Source organism: Arvicanthis niloticus, chromosome 10, assembly GCF_011762505.2.
Source record: "Arvicanthis niloticus isolate mArvNil1 chromosome 10, mArvNil1.pat.X, whole genome shotgun sequence".
Classification (NCBI taxonomy): Eukaryota; Metazoa; Chordata; class Mammalia; order Rodentia; family Muridae; genus Arvicanthis; species Arvicanthis niloticus.
The window spans coordinates 15,961,792-15,987,020 of NC_047667.1; the positions used below are offsets into that span (position 1 = coordinate 15,961,792).

Genomic DNA, 25,229 nt, shown 5'->3' on the forward strand with positions numbered 1-25,229 from the left:
AAGTCTACATTATGTTATATGGGTTCTCAAATTTGCACAAAAATCCTGCATGTAAGACTCTGAGCTGAGTGTCCCTGCCCCCAGTTGGTTTTAATTGGTAAATAAAATTGCCAGTGGCCAATGGCTGGGCAGGGAGATAGAGGCGGGACTTTAGGATTCACAGCCATGGCGCCCAAGAGAAGGAGGAGTTAGAACCACCATGCCAATAAAACAGAAAGATCAGGCCCTAGAAGTGCAGGACAGAGTCAGCCAACACGTCAGAACCAGGGAGGAGCTCCACGGGGGCCCCTCAATTGGGTCTAGGGCAGCTAAGATGGAATATAGATTTAAGTAATAACTCAGAAGTATCGGAGGGGAGGCATTAGCAATGTGGATGTTTGGGAGTGGCCAAGCCATTGGGCTGATTATGGCATATTAAACATAAGGCTGAGTGTGGGTGTCTTTCATTCGGGAATCCAGAACACTGGGGTGGGTAGCGAGGAACTCACACCGCCGCTGGGTGAGTTCAGTAGCTTTAATAGTATGCAGCAACACCAAGTCATCAAAGTGAGGTTTTCACCTTGTGTGCTAGACTTCTCCCAAGCATTCTCGAGTCTCTTCCTGGTGAGCCTGAGTTTGTCTTGCAGATGTGACGGGAGAATCAACATCATTCTTTTCCCTGGGGAATCTGTCCCCCCTCCTCTAATGTCAGAACCCAGTGGTGAAATGTCTTCCAGAAAGAAACCCTTAATTGAGCTGTCCATCTTTGAAGTGAGAACCTCCCTTGCCCTGGACTGGCAGACTCAGCATCCTGCCCACAGCTGTACTCCATGAGCTGATCCCAAGAAAGATGCTTTTGCCTGTTAAAACTCTTCTGAAGATTGTTGCATCGTCCCCTCAAAGCAATGCTACTGCAAAACGCATCTGGCTTGCTTCCTTTGCCATGTATCTCATTGACCCAGACTCTCCTCTCATAATAATTACATGTAAGATTTATCAGTCACAAGGCCAAGGTTATCCCATGCAGTTTCATGCAAATTATATTAAGCACTTCTAATGCAGATAAGAAAATTACCGAAATGCATAAATGTATACTGGAACAGATCTTGCAACTCCCGTCTAGAAAATTGTCATAATGAATGTGAAGATTTTCCATATTTAAATTGGGGCGCTCTGTATGCTGTAACTAGCCAAATAGTACCCAGAAGCAAGAACACTTGGTTACTTAATTCCCCAGAACGTACTAGCTTCTTTCTGCAAGCTCATTTTTAGAATGAGCACACAAGAATGCAATAGAACTCTCTGAGCTATTGTCCTCAGAGGACATGAGGGTTACTAAGAAAGACCAGTCTAAAGAGCAAAGGCACCTTTCACCACTCACTAAAGCTCCACTGAATTATGTGGAGAAGGGACTTAATAAAAAAGGCCTTTTTGAAAATGGTCTCAGATATCATTGGATATGCAGTTCCATTGTAAACACAGAGTCAGTTGAGCATAAATATGAAAAGATGCCTAAGAAGAATCACTGAAATTGATTTCTATAGGGCTGGATAAATAACCATAAGGAATAAAGTGGTTTTCTTATGGGAAGAGAAGGTGTTCAGAGTTTGAATATGGGGTATTTGAGAGACTGTCTTCAATTACCTTAAAGGGAGCTGGGGATCAGTAGATATAGTATTGGTTATGCAAGCATGTTGACCTTACCTGGATTTCCAGAATCCATAAAGAGAAAATAGCATGTGTCTGTAATCTCAGCACTCATACAGTGAACTGGTGAACTGGGAGGCAGAATCAGGAGAATCTCTGGAAGCTGGGGGGTCAGCTAGTCTGATGTACACAGAATGAATAGGAGACCCTGTCTCAAACAAGGTAACGGTGAGCACCAACACCTGTGATCGTCCTCTGACATCCTCATGCCTGTTAGCTCTCACACACAACACACATACATACACACATACCAAACCACAATGCTCTCTCTCACACACATACACACACACACACACACACAGAGAGAGAGAGAGAGAGAGAGAGAGAGAGAGAGAGAGAGAATACACCATACATACACGACACTACATAAATACCACAACACACATATACCACACATATACACAAACCACACATACATATACACAATCACAATACCAAGACATACATATATATACAAACCACACCACACCATTCACACATACACATATGAACCCACACAACACACATATACCACCAGTTTAAATTGAGGTCAAGGTATTATTTTGGCAATGAAATGAAGAAATAAAGTTGATTTTCTTGTGCCTGGTTGTTGTAAATCAAAAAGAGGTCAAACCTACTATGGGCTGCCATCAGTAGTACTTGATTGTTGGTGATCTGTATCCTTCAAGGGTCTGCCTTTCCTTCTAGAATATTCTTTACATTTATTCTTCACAGCCCCCTGCACAGTGGGGATTTTGGGTTTTTTTCTCTCATAGGTGAGAAGCTCAGGGTACATGGTAATGCTAAGCTTATCTCATTAAAAGTTGTCTTCCTCTCTGCTCCAGGTGCAGCTTCAGTGACACCTGCAAGCAGTAACAATGCACAGTGCATGCACCTGCACTCACACATGTACACAGAAGAACAGAACATGTACACACACATACATACGCACAGAAAAAAGAATAGTTTGCTACTGAGTCACCAGAATTATCTCAATAGAAAATAATTGTCTGAGCAACAATAGCATACTAAAAACATCATGAATCTCTATTTTTAAAAAAAAATTCTAGTGAGCACGAGTAGACACCTTTGTCTATTTTAAAGATTTTATTTTTATTTATGTGTCTGTACGCATAGGCATGAGCGTGTGGGTGCCCATAGAATCGAGAAGAGGACATTAGATCTCCACTGTGCATCCCTCCGTTCCCAGGTTTGTCTATTTTAGATTAAAGCTGTTCCAATCAAAGATCAGTAAAACCAGCAAGCCTTCAAATTCTAAAGGAGGCAAAACTGTTGGTATCTTTCAAGAAACAGTTATGGAGTGACTAGGAGCCAAGCCTGGGAGAAGGAGAGTAGGTTAGAGTTCAAATGCACAGGAAGACAACATAAATTCACCACGTACAGAAGCAGGAGAGAGTGGACTGCCCCACAACTGAATGATAACTCAATGGCTTTTGAACACCCGCATCAATCCAGGCCAGTTAGTCAACGGAAACCAGAGAGGATGAGTGTGTGGATGACAGATTAAGTAGCTGGAGCAGCATTTGGCATCCCAAACATACTTGTGGTTTTGATATAAGAAAGTCTCCAACAGGCTCACATGTCTGTACACTTGGTTCTCTGATAATGTGTTACCTCTGTTTGGGAAGTTTGCAGAACCTTTATGTGATGAAACCTTATTGGAGGAAGTGGGTCTCTGGGGGTGGGCCTTGTCTTAAGGTAGTATAACCTCACCTTGCTTGTTGTTCACTCTCTGCTTCTTGATTGAGAAGGCCTGTTCCTACTGCCCTGCTTTTCCCTTCAACCTGCAAGCCAAAAGAAACCCTTACTCCCACAAACTGCTTCTTGTCAGGTACCTTGAAAAGTAATCTATGCAGCGAACTCTTTTCTCTCCTGTTGATGTGACTGAAATCCCTGGCAGATATAACAAAGGACAGGACAGGTTTGTTTCCTCGTGAGGTTTCAGAGGGATTTCAGCCATTATGGTAGGGTGTGGCTGTGGTGTGCTTGGGAGGATTCATATATTAAGGTGGATCAAGAAAGAACAGGATTGGAACCAAGGGTCACCTTAACATTCAAAGATGTACTCTAAAGATTAAATGTACTAAATAAAGGCCAGCCTCCAGGTCCCCAAAACTTGAAGACCTTCAAAACATTGCCAAAAAGCAGGACACTGACCATTTCAAATATGAGCCAGTGGGGGATATTTCAGAAGCAAGTTACAAGAGATCATGGTAGAGAAGCTACCTTTAGAGAGCAATGGAGGGAGGGAGAGAGGAACGATGATGAAGAGAGGAAGGAACAGATACTGGAGAAAGAGAAGGGTTCCCAGAGATGGCCTTATCTGTAACCAAAAGGCACCTCTGCACTGCATTGATTATGGGGAACCCTGGCACCCAGAGACAACTTGCCCCATTGTGGATTTGAGCTAGAGGATGAGTTTCTGCTTCATACAATCACATCTTTGTAATAAACACTACAGGAGAGGTGGTGGATCATCTGGGAGATGGAAACAGGAGGGCTGGTTTCCTCAGAGAAGAAATGTTATGGGGAGCTCTGAGTTATGAGGAGAAGGCTCAACATGGTCACTAAGACAAATGACAACTTAATCACTGGAAGACTTAATAAAAGCAAAGTCAAAGCGATTGCTATCACTATAGGTTGGAGATAATGTGTTGTGATTCAGTTAAGGAGCTTCAGATTCTGTATGTGTGCCAAGGAGGTGGAAAGGTTACAACAGTGCCTCTGAGCAAGCTTGATGTCCAGCACCTACATAAAAACAGTGCATAATGGTACACATCTGTATACCCAAGACTGGAGGCAGGAGAGCAGAGACAGGCAGATTCATGGATCTCATTGGCCAGCCAGTATAACCAATCACCTGAGCCCAAGTCTCAGCAGGAACCCTGCCACATAAAACTAAACAAAACCATCAAACAAAGATGATGGAGATCAATTGAAGATGACTCTAGACATTGACCTGTGGACTTTACATTCACATACACACCCACAGGCACATGTGCACACTCACATTGAGAGAAAGAGCGAGAGTGAGAGCGAGAGCGAGAGCGAGAGCGAGAGCGAGAGCGAGAGAGAGAGAGAGAGAGAGAGAGAGAAGATCTTGTCCCTACTGACAAGTAAAAATTCAAATTGGGAAAGCCTACCCAAGGGTTTTCTTTTTAGCGTTTTATATGACTTTCAACTCTTTCTCCTACTGTTTCCATTGAAGAGAAACCCGTTCGCACTCTATTAAAGGGGCAGCTGTGAAATGTGCAGTAATATTTAGAAATGTCTGCAGGAGACCTAACTTCATTTATTCAACAGGCTTTCAAGTAATAGGCATGGACTCTGTTTCTTACCACGCAGCTCAGTATAGGTAGACTTTTGTGTATTAAAATTAATGAAAAAGGATGGATTCAGCAGTGTTGTCAGAAGTTCTCCCAATTTAAATAGACCTAAGTAACTGTGAAAACTGGTCAGTTTACACATGAAGCCATGCCAGTTTGAAGCAGAAAAGCCCCATTCATACTGACCACATTTTTGTCTCCTATTAAATTGCTACGTAAATATATAATGCTGGTCTCTTATCCTATATGTCGACATAAACACATTTTTGGCCAACAAAAGTCTTTCCATTTTAATCTCAACCTTTCTTACTCTGTACTCTTAAATTTAAAAAATCAATATAGTGATGTGTGGGAGGGTGCATGCCATGGTGTGTGTGTGTGTGTGTGTGTGTGTGTGTGTGTGTGTGTGGTGTGTATGTATGCCAGAGAACAACTTGTAGAAAATGGTTCTCTCCTTCCAGCATATGGGTCCTAAAAGGCTTAAACTCGGGTAAACAGACTTGATGGCAAGCTCCTATAGCCACTGATCTGGAATTCTTAAACTAATGTTTATCTGTGCACGCACACACACACACACACAAACATATTCCAACATATCCCAACATATATTCTCTGTGTATGTGCACATTCACACACACTTACCAAAGAATCCTTAGGGGAGACTCCATGAGGACAGAGAAAGATAAAAGAGGACAGAAAGAAAGAGGAGAAAGAAGGGGAGGTGGAGAAAGAGGAAGAGGAAGAGATGAAATAGGGACTGAGGTTATCTACAAGCTAAGTCCTGACAGAAGTCACCAGAAGAAAGCTGAGGATGGTAGCAAGGGTTCTCCCCTGTAGCCTGCAGAGGAATAAAGCCAACTGGGAAAAACTCATTCCTCAAAGAATTAATGCCAGCGTAAATCCATTAAGGTTAAGGCACTCATTTTTATAAAGGAAATTAATAAGTGAATAATTACCACACAGATCGTTGGTTGCTGGTTATAATTGTTATTTCCACAGTATTAAAACATACAGAAATTGACTTAAATTCACCTTAGCTAACATCTCACAAGTGTGAACGGTCTGTGGCATTTACACGGGACCCCTTGCTGTTAATTTTTTTTCTTGGATGTGCTGGTGAATGTATTTAGTCTAGCTACCCATGTTTTATTGAGTTTGTAAAAGCATGGATGTCTCACGATTAATGTAAGAATCTCAGTTCAAATGACTATATTTCACAGCCACGTGACCTGTCTTAGATGTTTCAGGAAAGTCCCCACATTGATGTAATTGTATTAACCCCAGGCTGTTCTCATAAACAGGGCAAATTCCTTACCAACACATGCCATTTAACTGGGCAGTCAGTAGGGTTCCACAGCTGATGTGATGTTATGCATGCATGAGAACAGAGGAGAGAGAGAGAGAGAGAGAGAGAGAGAGAGAGAGAGAGAGAGAGAGAGAGAGAGAGAGAGCGCACCTGCTACTGACTGCCCTAGAATGGGCCTAAGCCACCGCCCATCAGTCAGCAGCTGTGTTCAGTGTTCCTCATTTCTCCTGTCGTGTATCTTGGAATCCTATAATCACTCTCCCTAGGCACAGGTACCCTAGCTGCCCCTCTGTTTCCCTCACTCCTCTGAAGATTGTAAATTGTGTAAAGCAAGATCTTGCCTTCCAGTCTCCCTAGTTGAGCATATACCTGGAATAAAGCAAGAGGGAAATGGTGCTTTTGAAGTGTTAAATGAATCAGTCTGAAGTTGGGCTGTATGTATCCAGAGCATTCTCATAGGCAAAGCAAAATAACAGGACAGACTTAGGCTTGTGGCATAAGCACAGACTCTAGACCTCATGATATACATTATGCCAAAATCTTTGTCTATGTCAAAATGGCTGCTGCTTCCTTCAGTCTGGGATCTTTGCTGTCTTGGATGTCCAGCAGCCAAAAAAGGGATTTAAAATTATGCTTTATACATAGCAAAATATTTTCAGAGTGACTCTCAGAGACCGAAACCCATCATCCCTGGTCAGAGCAGAATTGGGGGTCTCCAGGGTCAGAGGTACACTCCCAAAAGGGTAGGGTTCTGCCTCATCCATCTCTTAGCCATGAGAATCTTGTAGCAGCAGAGTTACTTATGTAGAATATTGGAAACAAGGTGACCTGGGGCGGTTCTTGGGAGACAGTCCCCTGAAGAGGCTGTTACTAACCTGTGGTTTTCAGATGTCAACTCAGAAGGTACCAGTGCCTGGGATTACCTACTCCTCCCGGATCCAGGACTCCTGAGCCACTTACCACATTAGCCTGGGAAGGGATTAGGTTGTTCTGATTCCTGACTTGGAGGATGCTGGGAAGTTCAAGACCAGTCTGGGCAGACTAGTCTATACTGAGACTGTGTCCAGGAGGGAAAGCCTCAGGAATGTATGGGGGAGGGGAAGGGAAGAAAGGAGGTGAGAGGAGAGACACACGGGCAAATCCTCAAAACCAGAAGCATATAAAGCTGAAAAGTTTTCCTCTTCTGAATCCATCTCTTACAAATTTCCTTCCTTTCTGATTGCTGGAATCCACTCTCCCTGGCATCTGACGCCTATGCAGCCAAGCTTGTTTTAGCCTCAGTGGTCTCATCTTTCTCTCTGCCTGGAAGGGCCTCCTCTCATCTTTGAAAGCCTGGCTCCCCATCAATACATTTGCTACCATGAAGACAAGACAAGCCTGTTTCTTTTTATTGGGACCTCAACACCTGCTACAGAGTTGGAACATGCACCCTTCCTGCCACAGTGCTGGCTGCATGACTGTGAGTGGATGGATGGATGGATGGATGGATGGATGGATGGATGGATTGATGGATGGGTGGGTGGATGGATGGATGGATGATGAGTATCACGTGCTTTAAGTCTTGTCACAACAGAAAACATGGGTATACTGGTTACTCTTTGTGGTCAATGTGACTAGATCGGGAAACAAGTAATAGCTGGGACACTGGACACAACAGTGAGGGTTTCTCTTGGTCAAGCTATCACCCTAGAAGTGGCAACTTTTCTTTGTGGCAGGCAAGATAATAAGAAGTCAGAGGGAGAAGCTTCATTTTTTTGCCTCACCAATGACATTTCTTGCTGGCAGGTCCATCTACCCTGTTGTTGCTTCCACCGATACAACTGTCCTTCGCTGGCACCAGAACCCAGCGTCTTCAGACTTCCAACACGGACAGAAAACCAAGAGCACTCTAGGCCTCCACCAGGCCTGCAAGGGCCACTGAGGCATGTAGCCTCATGGACTGAGGAGCTACCAGGCTCTCAGCCTCCTCAATGGGAAACCAACATAGAAGGTTTCTTTGGGTCATTTTTAGATGTGCTTAAGTTTTCTCTGACCCAACCATGCCCCATTCCCTCCTCTCCCTGCCTCCATCCAGGCTCCCCACCTTCTGTCCCCAGTATTTTCTCTTACACTCTAAGATCATCTATGTACAGTTACCCTCCATACCTTTCTCCCTTAAAGCCTTTTTTTTCTCTCTCTCTCTCCTCCCATGGGTCCATTTCTAGTGCCCTGACCTCTGTAAACATTTAGACCCACATAAGGCAGAGGAGAGGCACTGGTCCTGTTTCTGGACCGGTCACCTCATTAGATATAATAATTTCCAGTTCCACCCATTGTCTGTCACTTCATTTTTCTGTATAGTGCCATTTTTGATAGGTGTTAAACTGTGTGACAACTTGGAGATTCCTAAGTTGGCATGGAGAACATTGTCTCAGGTGAGGAGCTGTGTTTTGATCCCACCTTTCACTGTAGCCTCCTCTACCTTGCCAAGGAGAAGAGTCTTGCTAGTTCTGTGAGGCAGAGAGGGGTATGGCCCAAGAAGGAATGTTCATCTGCATGTATTCCAGATGAACTGAGGGCTCTGGGAACTCCAGTCTGAACTTGCATGGAAAGAGGCTCTTGTGTTTGCCTGTCCAAAAGGGAAGATATTTCAAGTTTTCTTAGAAACCCAGAAATGTTGTTTGCTCTCAGGATAACTGTGAGGCTCTCTCTCAGGGCTTATCTATACACAATTTGAAAACCGAACAAACAAACTAATCCTAGTCCCTTCTGTTGGCTTCTCTTAAATCCTTGAGTGATTTCTAGTCCAAACTAGGCTTCTATTTAAGAATAATCCATTTACCACAGCATTCAAAACAATTAGGCAAGCCAAGGAAGATGGGTACCAAGGGGGTGGGTGAGCTGGTGGAGACGCCACTGAATCCCACTGAACACACCCCTCCACCCCAGGCAGTAAGTGTGCCTCCCACTTAACAAGCTGAGGTTGGACCTTCTCGGTGGAGTTCAGTGCTGTGAATGAATGTCCCTGGAGGTCCTCAAATGAGGCAACCATTAGCAAAACTAAAAGTGCTGTGTGCAAAACAGAAAAAAAAAAAAAAAAAAAAAAAAAAAAAACAATGTTACAACTGCATTACAATGTTACAAGAAAAAAAAAATGCAATGTCTCTCAGTGTGTCCGAGTCCTTGGTCAGCCTGAAATCATGAAGACAGAGGAGAGAAAATCTAACATTGAGCTAGAATTAAAAGCAAGTATTTTGTATGCAAATGCAAGTGAGCTTAATTTTATACGTGTTTAGACAGGAAAAGGCAGAGGAGATAAGCCAGTATTGTGGTGGTGGTGGGAAGAGTCTCCTAATGCCAAGACCCCATCTGTCATTCCCCCTTAGTCCGGAGGCTTTGCGAGCTGCTCATTTTATTTTACAAATGGAAGAAAAACCTGAGGACACAGAAAACATGACTGACATGGGAAACACTTGAGGCTAGGGCCATGGTCTGCTCAACTGATCTAGTTCCCCTCATCTCACTGTTGAGAGATGGACTGAAGGCATGCCCAAAAGGGAAGCAGAAGCAGAAGCCTTGATTTGTCCTCTAAGCTGTATGGAGCACCACAGAACAATTGATCGAATATCACTACCCTTCCTTTTTTTGATTGGCAGTGATTTTTTTCTTTCTTTTCTTTTCTTTCTTTCTTTCTTTCTTTCTTTCTTTCTTTCTTTCTTTCTTTCTTTCTTTCTTTCCTTCTTTCTTTTATGTCTGGAAATGGAACCCAGGGCCTGGGTCTGTGTTTGCTACCACTAGTGAGCCAAATCCCTACTCTGTTTCTTTGATTTTTATGCAGAGAGCCTTCTGCCTGAATAGGTGTTACAACTGTTACTGATTGAAACCATTCAAAAAGGTCTTGAGAGATAGTTTGGCAGTCCAAAGCAGGTGCTTCTCTTGCAGAGCAGTTCCGGGCACCTACACTGAGTGGCTCATCAATGCCTGTAATCCCAGATCTGGGAAGACCCAGAGCCTTTGATCTTTGTGGGTGTCTTCATTCACATGTACAGACACATAGACATACATTTTAAAAATTAATATTTAAGCACGAAAATACTCAGCTAGAAGTCATGCCTGTACGAACATTTCAAGGTGGCTTTCCTCCCAGTCTGTCCTAAGCAATGCACTCTAACGGTTACTTATGGAGCATGTGTATTGCGTTAGATATTCGCGTAACTGAGGATAATTACGACGATTTAGGAGGACATGCACAAGTTATCTGCCATTATATTTAAGTGGCTTGTGCATCCTGGAATTCAGGGATCCTTAGGGGGTTGGGAATGTTCCCTCATAGATACTGATGGAAGGTATGTAAGCTACATATTCATATTCTTTCTCTCTCTCTCTCTCTCTCTCTCTCTCTCTCTCTCTCTCTCTCTCTCTCTCTCTCTCATTCTGATTGCTCTTCTACACTACACTTCCATGTCCTCTGCAGCTGACATCACTTCTCCTCTCTGAAACTATAAAATTCTCCAGGCCAACATGCATCCTTTCTGCGTTGTCTCACTCCCATCTCATAACTGTAGGGTGATTCACACTACTTAGTTAATGCGCCCTAAGATGATTGGTTGACATCTAATAATATCTCACTGTCAGCCTGGCAAGAGCTACAGTCACCAGGAGAACATCTGTGAGCATGCCTGTAAGGGATTTCCTAGACCAGGTTGCTTGAGGTGGGAAGAGCTACCTGGAGTGTGGGACGCACCAGTGTACCAGGTATGGTCCTAGACTGAATAGAAAGCAGAAAGGGAGCTGAGCGCCAGCGTTCTCTCTCTGCTTCCTGACTGTGGATGTCATGTGGCCAGCTGCCTCACACCCCTGCCACCATGCCTGTTTCCAATGATGAACTGTGTCCCCTCCCTCGTTTAAGCTGCTTCTTGTCAGGGTCTGATTGCAGCAATGAGAGAAGTAGCTCTTAGAGTGTCACCGCACCGGTGTCACAGGCAGAAGTGTCCGGGTTACCAGTTCCAGGCAGAGTCTTTCACCTGCCCATTTTGAGATTCGGCCTCTGCCAGGAGACAAACATGCCTGTTAGCTGCTTTGACTGTTATAGAATCTGACCTCTGAGATAAGATCAGAAATAGACTCCACCCTACACAGCAGTCTGGCATGAAGCCCAGCCACAAAGAGCAGGGGCATAGCATAGCCATAGCTCAGGGGCAGAGCCAAGGCTGAGAAATAACTATTGGCTATTGTAAGCCACTACAACTTCTGAGCTGCTAATACTGCAAAAGATGGTATCAGGAATCCCTCTTGAAATCAAATGGTCCATAGAGCCAAAGCCCAGAGGCCAGCCCTGCATCAGTTTGGCCCTAAAAGCACAGTTCTTTTTGACATGAGGGGACAACTACAGAAGTCTGACCTTGGTACTGGTTGTCATGAAAGCAAACCTCAGACCAGATCTCCCTGCTCATATGTAAACAGTTATTAAATAAGCATGCTCTGGCAAGCAGGCACAAAGAACGTTCCTCATTTCCTGTTGTACAAGCTCAGGGGAAGGGTTGGCTGTCTGTCTTTCCAGTTCCCCACCCACTGCTTTTCATGAAAGCTAGAGAGCAAACATCTCAGAGGCTTAAGTTTGATACCCTTTTTAGTCAAGTATTAAAATTCTCTATAGCAGAGCCCATGGCAAAGGATGCACAGGAATTTAGATTGAGGACCTGTCCCTGTAGGGGCAAGCCAACCCTTCCTAGACTCTCAGACCTCGTTTATACAATAGTGATTATCTCTAAACTGTATGGAACTAAGCCATATCTGTCAAAGACTTAACATGCTAAACTTTACCAATGAGACTAACACTCATCAGCATAACTAGAAAGCCAGCAATTTCAAAGAGTTTTTTCTATTCTTAGTTATGTATAGAAGTGTGTGTGCGTGTGTGTGTTCGCATGCCTATGGTACCTGCAGAAGCCAGAAATGGCTGTCAGACTCTTTGGGGCTGGAGTTCAGGTAGTAGTGAGCTGCCTAACAAACAGATTGAGAACTGAACTCAGGTACCCTGTAAGAGCAGCGAGTGCTCTTAATGAGCGAGTCATCTGTGTAGTCCAGAGGCTAGCAACTACACAAACTCAAAACAGTTTCACAGGCTGTGGTACAGGTGGATACAGTGATGATCTGGGTGTGTAAGAAGTTAGCTACCATCCTGAGAACCCTGTCTAACCACCTATGGAATGAAGATTTTCAATGAAGAAATTTTGTGGCCCTAAAAGTTGAATAGCTTAATGGTTTGTCTTCGGGGGGAAGAAAAGGAGCTGAGAAGAGAGTGTATGTGAGAATCTTGTGATCCCAGGCAGGGTTGAGGGCAGAGTCTGCAGAGTCAGGTTGTCTGAAAACATGTGCAGAGATATGAAAGAAATCTATGAGCAGAGATATATAACAGGACGAGGAGATGAACATATCAGAGGATAAGTCTAAGGTGGGAACCATTCAAACTGGAAGACATGGAGTATCCAGGAGGCAACAGCAAGTCAGGCTGTGTCTCCCACCAAGGTTTTAATCCTCTTGGCAGGAATGAGGCCTTCTGAATAAAACCTCACTCCTGGCTCCTCACTTGATGATCAGACTATTGAAACAATGAATCTCAAGAAACTGGAATCCCCAACCCCAGAAATCTCATGTTAAAAAGAAAAAAGAGATACCTGGAACCAGCCAGAGAAGGAACAACTTGTCAGATAAACTTATGGGGTGAGTGGAGCAGGCCATGATGGGTCAGTGATGGGTGGAGCCACACCTTGACCAGGACTGCTCAGATAGGCATATATAGCCCCTCAATTTAAACCTAAGTCTCAGGTCGGGCTGTCAGGATGTGTCCCTTTGTTTGCTCCTCGGCCCAATGTGGCTGTGCTAGTTGCATACTCTTTTCTCTGTCCTTCACTGTTATTGTCTTTTTGACTGGCTGCTGAAGACAGGGCTGTCAGAGCCCAGGCTCTGCCCTTGACAACTCTGGTTACAGAAGCAGACACATGCCTGAGTCCCGGAGGTAGACATTGTAATCGCTACAATCTCCATGCCACCCTTCTCCACCCAGCTAGCTTCACTATGTGCATTACCTGGCAGGCCCCAACAGACACCAGACTTTCACATTCACTTTAAAGTGGTAGAGTTGAAGACTTGGTGACCTCAGAGGTGATGTGAGTTTGTGCTATTTGTCTGGAATTGAGCACTGTGTGATGAATGAGAACTCAAGGACATATGTCAATCCTGGTACCCTTGGGACTTAGGACATAGTAGGTAGCATTAGGAATCATCTATGGTAACAGAACTACTTTGGGTGGCTTCCAAGAAAGATCAATGATCTTCTCAATATCATGACATTTTTATCATAATTTAAGAGCCACATAAAATACAATAAGTTCTTAAAAGCTGTACAACACACACACACACACACACACACACACACACACACAGCTCCTGACATTATATATGAAGCGGGGATCAGACTAGGCCTGAGAGACACGAGCTGGAGTTCTGGGGACCCACAGATTCCATTGGTGATCTGTATGCACGCACCCCTGGGACTCAAATTAAGGTGTCACTCTAAACTGAGCCTGGCTTTTGATTTTCTGAGATCAAAACACTTTTCATGTCAGAAATCTGTTCCCTTTGGTTTCCACATGGTAAATAACTCAAATGGAATCATTTGCCCCAGGGGCCGCCTTGTGTCCCCATTACCACTGAGCAGCAAAGGACAAAAAAACAGAAGGGTGCAGGGGGATGAATTTAGTTCATTTCTTGACAGGCTGAAAAAATAAAAACACACTATAAAATCCTACTTCTTTATTTAGGTCCGCTGTTAAGTTAGATCTTACAGCATTTAGTCTATCCAATATATGGCTTGAACATCTCTACCACAGTGTGCAGAAGCCTTATTTACACAGTTTCCTCTCCACGCTTAGTCCATTTTTGTTCTGCTAATTTAGTGTGTGTGTGTGTGTGTGTGTGTGTGTGTGTGTGTGTGCATGCATATTCCTATGAATGTAGGGCTCGCATGCTCTGCACACTTGTGGTCGACAACCTCGGGTATGTGTCCTCACTTTCCACGTTGCTTGTGATCAGAGACTCTTAGTGGTTCTCTGCAACATTCTCTAGCTAGCTAGCCCTTAAGCTTCCAGGGATTCTCCTGTCTCCATCTCCCCACCTGCTGCAGGAACACTGGGGTCACACACATGCACTACTAGCCCTGGGAATTCATACTTGTGTAGCAAGAACTTACCCAGTGAGCCAACCCCTAGTGTGATCATTTAAATAATACTCTGTCTTGTAATTCTATCTATCTATCTATCTATCTATCTATCTATCTAAATCTATCTAAATACTATATTATTTCTCCAATAAGGACTCTGTTAGAGGCGAAATTTTATAGCTCTAAAACTGAGTAAATAAACAAATATACTTTTACATATTCTTTAAGATATAAGTTAACTTCCCAGGAGAGCTAAATGGCATTTCATTTTAGGAGCAGATGCAGGTTCTGGCTAATGACCCCACCCACACAATCATAAGTTCACTGATAGGATTGTCTAGTTTTCCCTGACATTGAACTTTGACCTATGGCGTGCCTGCTCTGCTCTTAGCTGTTTTACAAATCAATAAATACACAGTCCAAGCTGTTTCCACCTATTGTCCTCAGAGTGACTCTCATTGGCTACATGGATTAATTCAATCCAGTAGCTCCCTCTAATTCTGCTTTGGTCCCTGCTTCCAAAGTAAGTCCTTTTGTACCTTATCATAGACCAAAAGATGTCAAGTATGAGGCTGGCAAGATGGGCTTTGGCAGTGGGCAAAGGTGTCTGCTGACAAGTCTGAGGACTTGAGAACCCCAGGCCCCATACGTTAAAAGACAAGAACGGACTCCTCAACATGTCCACTGACCTACACACACACACACACACACACACACACACACACACACACACAAATAAATATTTTTTAAAAAGAAATTGGAAAAAAAAGATTGTATACCTGGAGGTCCTTACAAAGTGCTGCAGTCTGCCATCCAGTAGCTACTGTCACCAGTAGCCACTGATCTGAGCACAGCCTATGCCTTTGCAGAACACAAATATAAGGTGTTCCCTGGACTATATTGAAAGAATCATCTATTGCACTTCAATCAGGTCACCATATACAAAGCACAGAATCTGCTCACTCTGCGTGGGGCATCAGCTGGACTCTGAGATAAGGCATCTGGTGAGGCTGAGTCCCCTCCAAGTTTTCTGCTGCAAGCGTGTGACAGCCAGCTGGCAGAGCAGCTGCAGGCTCGGGTCATCTGGGGAGCCAGACGACCATAACTCTCTCAGATAATGTATTCAAAGGTCAAAGGGCCTCTGGCTCTTACTTTAAACAAATGTGTTTGGTCACCAGGGGTTCCATTGACCAGTGGGCTGCAGAACATGCTGGTAAATTGCAGATACCTTAATTAAGCTAAACTCCAGCCCCCACAAAATACAGTCTGGACTGCAGGAAGGTATTTTAACTTCATATTCAAACCCTTGCAAACTATGCCTCCTATATAACACAGTTCTCCTTAGGAAGCTCTCAAGGACAGCTGGTATGTCTGTCTATCTGTCTGTCTGTCTTTTTGTTTTGAAAGAGTGAATTCACTTGAATGCCTGTACAGGTACAACATCGATCAACTTCAGTTTTCATTCCAGAGCTGCACACATCTGGACTTGTGAGGCAGCCCCATGGGTAAGGGTGCTTGATGACAAGGCTTGATGACATGAGTTTCATTCCTGGGATCCACATGATGGAAGGAGAAAACTGATTCCCATAAGCTGTCTCCTGACACACCCACATACACACACACACACACACACACACACACACACACACACACAGAGACACAAGAGTGCACATGTATGCGAATGATAAATGGAGAAATACAGGGTCCAGGGAGATGGCGCAATGGTTGAAGGCATGCGTTCCCAAGCTTGACAACCTGAGTTTGATCCACAGGACTCCAGTAGAAGGAAAGAACTAATCCCCACAAGTTGTCCCCCGAACTCCACATGTGCACTATGACATACAAGCACACAAAGTAAGTTAAAATGTAAAATAAGGTGTAGTTCGCACTGGCCTGGGAGCACCTGGGTTTTGAGAATGACCTGTTGTGTGCCCTCCCAGCTGTCTCCTAGAAAGGAACATTTCTAGTTTCTGTGCAGAAACAATTTTCTCTGCTACTAAGCAATCTTGAGGCTCCATCTGGCTGATAATCCTCAGGTTTCCTCTGCCCCCTCATGGCACTGTGGTTGATTATCTCTCAATAAACACCCAGCGACCCCTCCTCTGTGCCAGACACTGAGCGGGACTCTGGATCCAGTGAGACAAAGTGCCCTGTTTGGAGAGTGGCTCGTCATCTTTTATTAGCTAGCTCTCCAGAATCCGGAAAATGAGAAATGTCCTGTATGTGTGCAGCAGAAGTGAATTCTGAAAAACAAAGGCACCCTATCAATTCCCCAAGGAGAACAAATGCCATGCATTTGTAGCGGTTTAAAAAGAAAGATACTTTCATTTGTTTAGCTCTGTGTGTGTTTGTGTGTACACACTAGTGCATGCACACTAGCATGTGGTTGTATATGTCTGTGCCCTCAGAGGCTAAGCGAGGGCATTGGGTATCCTCTATTACTTCCCACTTATACCTTTAAGGCAGAGTCTAAACTGAAGCAGAGGCTCGAGTTTTCTAGCCTAGGTTGGAAGCCAGCAAGCCCCAATGATCCGCAACACCCTTGGAGCTGAGGTTACAGGCATACATATACTAGACTCCCAGCTTGTTACAAGGGTGCTTTGATCTAAGCTCCAGGCCTCAGAATTGTGCTGCAAGCTCTCTTAACCACTGAGCTCTCCCTCTAACTACCTTTTCCTGTTTCTGATAACTGAGTACCTTTAATGAGAAAATCTGTCTTCTGTGCCCTTAGGGGAAAGGACCCCAGGCAACAGAAGCCCTGGACTGGGGTCAGGGAGATGGCTCAGAGGGTAAAGCATTTGCTGTACAAGCATGAGAGCCTCATGCACCCACATAAAAGCCAATCACAGTGGCAGTGTGCATCTGTATGTGTAACCCCAGCCATGAGGGAGGAGGATAAATACAGGCAAGTCCTTGGGCTTCTGGCCAGTCCGCCATCCTAGTTTACATGGCCAGCAATAGAGACCATCTCTATAGATAGATATAGATATGGATATGGATATGGATATGGATATGGATATGGATATGGATATGGATACACACACACACACACACCCCACACGTATATGTATGTGTATATATATGGCAGAAATAGAGATGCCGATGTGGACTCTCTGTGCCCACTACAGAGTACACTGCTCAGTGCTCACATGCACACACAAAAAAAAGTCTCAGACAGTGGGTCCCCTTTGCTGTTACTCTGAAGTCACAGGTAACGATCTGACATACAAAAAAAAAAAAAAAAAAAGCACTAGTTTAGTTTGATATTGTGTAGAAATGGTCATGAAATACAGATTTTCTAAGCTGAGTTTTGGTTTCTTGGTCTGTAAGATTGCTACTCAGTCCAGACCCTCCTAAGCTTCACGTGAGACATACTTAGGACCCCGAGTCAATGATTTACCATGGAGAAAACTCTCAGCTCCCAAGCTATGTGAAACTTTCCGAGTTTAAGAAAAGAAGGCTTCTATGTGCAGCAACTTTCCATTTTATTTCTGTTCAATCATTGGGTTTTGTATGCCCCCAAGGGCAGAGCAATGCCCAAAATTGGTGAAAAGTAAAATTTTTGTTAAAAGGTTGCTAGATGCCTCACTTTAAAAATGTTACTTACAGGCCAGTGAGATGGCTCAGTGAGTAGAAGCACTTGCAGCCAAGTCTGGTGACCTGGGTTCAATCCCTGAGTCTCATATACTGGGAAAGAACTGACTCCCAGAAGCTGTCCTCTAATTTCCACAAATGCACTCTGGCATGTGAATATATACACATGATAGATAGATAGATACATAGATAGATAGATAGATAGATAGATAGATAGATAGATAGATAGATACATACATACATAGATACATACATACATACATACATTCATACACATACATAAAAACATACATAAATAGTGTAAAATAATCACTGCTTAAAATTAAAAGTCACTTTTAAATTTGCTCTTTTTTCAAAAGTGAAATTTTATTTATGGGAATTATAAATGAATCATGAAAATAAAAATTTTTGTTCTCCATAGCAGCATATTTTAAAGCAAAAGAAGGCAGCATTTGTATTCCTTCCTCTCTCTCTCTCTCTCTCTCTCTCTCTCTCTCTCTCTCTTTCTCTTTCTCTCGCTCTCTTCCTCCCTCCCTCCCTTTCTCTCCTCTCTCTTTCTTTCTTTCCTTCTTTCTTTCCAGACCACAGGGCATTTCCTTCCACTTGACTCATCTGTGTTCCAATAATGGCTCCCAACAGTTGGCACTCTCATTAGATCCTCCCAGAAGGCCAGCTCCTGATTTTTAACAGTCACACAGGACAATTTCTCATTAACCCCAATTGCCCCCCCTCCAACACATGTGCATCTGTCTTGCAAGGTGAGCCTGCAAGGCTCTTATTAATATGTCACAGTTACTCATCAACCCTTGACCCATTTTCCCAGGTTGATTTTGCAAGTTCAGTAGGTCAGTCAGCCACACTGACTCAGAAACTCCCAGATTGGTGGCAGGTGTCTCTCCCGGTGGAGAGGTAACACCAAACACTAATCAGTGGGCTAGGGATGGGAGCCCCAGGCTTTGTGAGCTCACAGAGATGAAGCCATTGTCCTCATGGTCCTTCAATGGAAAGACCGAGAGAATCACAGTGTAAATCGAAAGCTCACAGTGTAAATCAAAAGCTGGAGAAGCAGGACCTGGGAGTAGAGGGTGAACAACCCTGGTGGGATTTTGCCTGGAGAAGAGAAAGCCAGCTAGAGGGGTCAAATGGGCCATAATAGTGGAAGTGCCATTATTCAGTGAATAAGGCCAGCTGTTCAACCATTTCAAGTGAGAAGAAAGGGAATAGCTCAGAATGGAAAACAGATGTAAACTTCAATGTGAGAAATCTGTTAACATAAGTGGGAGACTTTGCATAGTAAGGGCTATAAAGTGCCTCAGGTACTTGATGGGATAACACATTTCTTACAGAAATTTTAACACAAAGACTTATTTTTCATGAGCTTTAAGATCAATTTGCCTAAATCCAGAGAAAGAATGGGTGGGGGGAAGAGATGTCCAGGCACTGGAAACAGGCTCAGTCAGTAAAGGGCTCGCTTAACAAGACAAACGCAAGGTTGACCATCTGAGTTCAGATCCCAGCGCCCATGTACAAAGTTTGGGACAGCAGAGTTCAGCTGCAACCTCAGTGCTGGGAAGATGGGACAGGGATGTCCTTGTGCTAGGTGGCCAACTAGCCTTGCTGAATCAGCGAGCTCTGGATGTAATGTCAGATCTGTCTGAACAAATAAGATGTTGAGTAACTGAGGAGAATGTCCACAGTCAACCCATGGCTTCTACAAGCATATGAACACATACATGTATACCTGCACCCCCCCATACAAACATGCACACACACACACACACACACACACACACAAAGATGTGGATACTCTCCTTATTTAAACATGTGCAGTGTAAGACCTTGCACCTCATTAACTAGGCTCAACAGGCAACCGTCTCTGAGAGGGAGCCGTTAGAAGCTGCCACACCTCGAATTTCTCTTTGGTGATTTTATGGGGATTGTCTCTGTGGCTAAGTGATTGACACCTCCCTTAGGGGATAGACATCTGATTCCACTTCTGCATCAAATCAACTATGAGACACCACTGAACACGCCCAGAATCTCAATTGGCTTCACTGTCAAAGAGACAATAGGTTTCATCTCCTAGGATGGGTTGGAGAACCAAGTCGGGGGGGAAAAAACCACTCAGACCCCAGGTGAGATGTTTGGTCTCCGTTGCCAACTTGATGAGGGGTAGACTCCCATAGGATACAGGCTCCTGGGCATTACTTGGGGGATTGTCTCTATTCCATTTACTAAGACCCTCCCACCTTAGTAACTGGCAGGTGCCCTCAAATGGTGAGCCCAAACCAAACCCTTCCTTTCTTAAGCTGCTTTTCTTAGGGTGTTCTGTCACAGCAATAAAAAAAAATGACTAAGGCACCAGATATTCAACCATCACAAATCAGACCTCAGGGCTCCTCCAAAACAAAAGAACCAGGCTCTTAGAACATTTCCAATGAACGGCTCACTCACATGCAGGCCAAGAAGGATCTAGGCAAGCTGAGATCCAGGGGTGTTATTTCAGAGAGGCTTCTCTTATATTCTTGCCTCTCCTGGTCTTTACCTAAGACAGAGCTGGGTGGCATATGCCAGGCACAGTTCCTTCACCCAAAGGTAGCTTCTGTAGTTCTGAGCTTCTCAGTAGAAAAATAGATCTTCATGTTCTGAGCTTCTCGATGGGAAATAGCTCTTCATGAAATCCCAAGATAACAGAATTAGAAAAGTCTGCCATTTATGTGCTTGCAATGGGTAAATTTGAGCTAAGAATTTTTAAAAGACGAATATAATAAATAAGTTTACGTGGTACAGCATAGGAATGAAGCTGAGGAATTTTGTAGCCCTCAGCATAGGTTCAGGCTAAGGATATACTTAATTCCAGCCAAAAGCAAAAAAGAAAAACTTTGACCAAAAGTCTCATCTCTCTACAGAGAAAACACCACTCAAAATGAATGCAAGGGGTAAGCAGATCGCTCAGGCTCCGGCATTGAGGAGCCCATGAGGACCTGAATCTGATTCCTAAGACCCACATTAAAAATAAAATACAACCCTTGACGTGGTGCTTTGTGCCTACAATCTCAGCACTGGGAGGATCCCCTTGGGCTCAAAGACAGTGCTTATCTAGTCTACTTAGATCAGTGAGCTCCAGGATCAGTAAGAGACCTGTCTCAAAGAAACGGTGGGTGGTTCCTAAAGAATAATACCTGAAGTTGACCTCTGCTTCCACATAGGTAAACACACACACACACCTGTACACATAGGAAGATGTGTACAGGTGTGTGTGTGTGTGTGTGTGTGCGCGCGCACACGCATGCATGCAGGCGCACATACTTACAGAGTAAATGTCCAAAGACCACTCTGTTTTATTTCCATATTCTCTGAACTGTGATAGATATGCTGACACTTCCTTCCATTTCTGATGAATGGTACTTTCCTATTACTCCTGGTTTGTTTTATCATCATACCTTGTGGAAATGAGGTAGGAGAGCATAATATTAAAGTGCTACTGACAAGGTTAGACAGATCTGCCCACTCTCAGTCTCGTCCACAAAATTCCCAGTGGAAACAGAAACAGAGTTCACAAGGGAAAAGCCACCTTAGCTGGATACAAACCACCTAATCTGCCCTCCCCTCATTGCTGTCCCTTGTCACTCATCATTTTCTCCCTCTCATAAAAGACAGGTAAGAATGAAGCTGGGGGGTGGGGTTGGGTAAGAATGCTTGCTGCAAACGCAGAAGAACTTGAGCTAAAATTCCCAACTCCCGCATAAAAAGCCAAGCATGACTGCAAGCACATGCCTGTAACCTGAGCATTGGAGGAGACTGAGATAAAGGGATGCCTAGGACATGCTAAACGCCAGTCTACTTCTAGGTTCAGTGAGATCCTGTCTCAAGGGACTAAGGTACACAAACGAACTGATGCGTACACACACATTCAGGCACATGCATGCACACATACATGCATACATGCAACTAGTGAATAAACAAAATGGAGCTGACTGCACAGCACTATTTAGGTCTAAGCAAGATGCCAAATCTTGTTTCCTAACAGGCTCATCTGAGCCAGGCCTGCTGATTGGAATCTTTCTCTAATTTTATGGAGCCCTTTTCCCAGTCAAGATGGCACACAGTCCTGTTCTCAGTTCAGGGTAGGCTCACCCAAACCACCTCTACCCACTGTCGGTGGTCTTTTCTAGCTCACACAAGACTGCCCACCACCCCCCTCGTTGTGAGCCTTCTTTCCACACTACACTTAAACTGTCGCCTAATGTCCCTCCTTCTCCCTTCCCCCCCCCCGCCCCCGCCCCTCTTAAATCTGTAAAACAGCTCCCAGGTAGGAGCAAACTTGTTTATGACCTCCTAATTGGAATGCAACACACATGTCTTTAATCATTACCATCAAAGTGTACTGGTAAATGAAGTCATGTGGATGAATTCCTGGCCCAAGCATTCAGAAAAAAGCCATCAGCACCCCACTTCTCAGGGGAGGCACTAAGGCACCAACCTTCAGGGCAAGGTGGAATTTGTGCTTCATGTCTTAGGTAATGACCAGCTGAGGTGTACAAGAGCAAGAGCGGGTAGCTAGAGAAGTCATCTGGAATCCAAGCTGTTGCCAAGCCGCAGGTACAGAATCAATGTTCCACTACTTCTAGCCAACCTTAAGCTCCCCAGCCCGACTCCAACCTTACCTCTACAGATGCAACAGACAGATACAACCAGCCACCTCAGTTAGGTCACCTGGATCACCACAACCACTTTCAGCCTCAGCCCCGTGATCTGACAGGCACTGTCAGCCCTTGCTTCCCTGTGTGTGACTAGCTTTGGTGTGCTTCCTCATGCCTGTCAATATTTAACTACCCTGTCAAGAGCTATTACATCACTTGCACTCAATCCCACCTCTCTGGCATGAGTGGGTGTGTCTGCTCTATTCAATTCAGCTCAACCTAGTCAGGACCCAGTGCCCACCATTCATTCCTCCCAACATGGACTGAGTGTCTACTGCACTGGGCAGTGGGAGCTAAGAAATAACAAATCCACTCCTCGAAGTCTAGTTCAGAGACAGGTGGAATTATACAGTCTTGTGCCATTTTACCATGGTACAGAATATAAGGAGGCTCACCTTATAGGATAGTGTGAGAAAGAGAGAATGTCTAGAAACAGAGCCCCTATATGACTGGCTGAGTAGGTTAATACTGAGTGTCAACTTGATAGGATCTAGAATCAACTAGGAGACAAACGTTCCTGGATATTTAGGAAGGGAGGGGGGACTTTTAAAATCAGGTTAACTGAAGTAAGAAGACCCATCCTAAGTCAGGGCACTACCACTGCAAAGGCTAGGGTGGCCGTGTAAAGGGAGAAAGCAAGATAAACCTCAGCATCCAACTCTCTCTTCCTCCTGACTGCAGATCCAGTGTGACCAGATGCCTCAAATCCAGTTGAGCCCCCAAATAAACCCTTTATTCCTTAAGGTTCTCTGTCAGGTACTTGATCACAGCAACCAGACGGTAATCAACACAGTAACACTGAAGGTGACATCTCTCCTAGGCTACATTAGGAGCTGGCAACCAAAGGATGAGCTGACTACTTAGAGCTGTGCTCAAAGACTCAGCTCAGACACAGATAGTTCCACAGATATGGAGCATTGCCAGAGAGTAAACCAAAGAGACTGGCCACTTCACAGGGCCTCCTGAAAAGTTAGCTCAACCGCTTTATCTAGCTGAGCACCCTGGGGTGGGGATGTAACTGTTCGTAGAAAGACTAGTATGCATGAGGTCCTGGGCTCTATTTCCAGCACCACACAAATCAGGTATGGTGGTTCATGCCTACAGGCACTTACGAGGCAGTGGCAAGAGGATCACGAGTGTGGCATATTCTTGGCTACCTAGTAAGTCTGAAGCCAGTCTGGGCTCCAGGAGACCTTGTCTGGGAGAAAACAAAAGTCTGAAGATCTGAACAGAGGTGTCTTCGGGGTGCAGACTGACTACATTTTATGGACTTATTGGTGCTGCAAATGTAACTGACTGTTCAGAGAACTGAAGTAACATAAAACTAATGAATAGAGAAATTGCCTGGGAGCCAGCAGGACAGTTCAGTAAAGGCTCTTTCAACAGCCTGGAAGCCAGGGAAAGAGGATGGGAAGAAGAGACTCCCAAGTCATCTAACCTTCATACTCACTGCATGTACACAAACGCCCACAGCCACAGACAGGAGGAGAGACTGGGAATAATAAGAACGGGAGTCGGGGAGAAAGGAGAGAGCCGTAATTGCCTGGGACCCATTCTCAAGATAAGGAAGAGGAGAAACCATGTGACAAAGCCACATTCTTTACTGGCCAAAGGAATGAGTTTAGGCCTAACCGGCTTGGCCAAAGGTAAACAGGCACCTCTCACGTACATTCCTAGTCACTCCAGAACTTCTCTTCCAACATAGCATTGCTGGCATGTAATGAATGGATGATGGCTCTCTTAAGGAATGTAGAGAGACTGTCTGAGCTACGGGGCTTCACCACGCTGCCACCTTAGCTGCATCAGTTACCAGCCGCCTTGGAAAGGTACTCATTGGGGACATTTTTGTTCTCCTTCGAAGTTTGAATTTACCACCAAAGCACAGCTCTTGAATGTACTAGTACAGCCCTCTTTCTACACAAATTCCCCTCAGCTTCATGCTCCAGAGAACAAAGATTCCCATTTATGTGTGAACATTCAGAGGACCCCACCACTGGAGAGCCCCTGGAGAGGCTGTCATGGAAAGTACTGGGATATTTGAATTGCAAAACACAGCCCCAGGATGGCTGTGCATCTAATTTGGGTCCTGTTCCAAGCTCAGGAGATTGTGGAAGCAGATTGGCTGGTGGGTCTTTGAAGCGATTTTTTTTTTTTTTTTTTTTTTTTTTTTTTTTTTTTTTGCAGTTTTCTGTGCATGCTTCCCAGAGTACTTCCAAGACCAACAGCATCTGCTGCCCACTATGACACGTTAAGGATAAGGTTTGACAAGTACTAACCGACTGCCACCATTCCAATATAAATCGATGACCCATGGCTAATGCCCACCCCTTGGTTGTGGCTGTAGACATTTTTAAGTCAATCAATGATCAAAAGCAGAAAGTCCCTTCAGGACCTGCCCATCAGCTCCTAAGAAT

The 25,229-nt window shown here is 44.4% G+C and overlaps 1 protein-coding gene across 8 annotated transcripts in view; it reads right to left on the minus strand.

The window, feature by feature from the left end:
- The window catches only part of Nckap5 (NCK associated protein 5), an 887,342-nt gene that overhangs the window by 658,993 nt on the left and 203,120 nt on the right, over positions 1 to 25,229 (minus strand). Inside the window, exon 1 of one of the 8 annotated variants that reach the window (XM_076941062.1) lies at positions 22,780 to 22,896. The exons of the other annotated variants lie outside the window; for them this stretch is intronic. The gene's annotated coding sequence lies outside the window, so the exon portion shown is untranslated. Of the gene's footprint in view, positions 1 to 22,779; positions 22,897 to 25,229 lie in introns of those variants that run through there. 8 annotated transcript variants of the gene reach the window in all.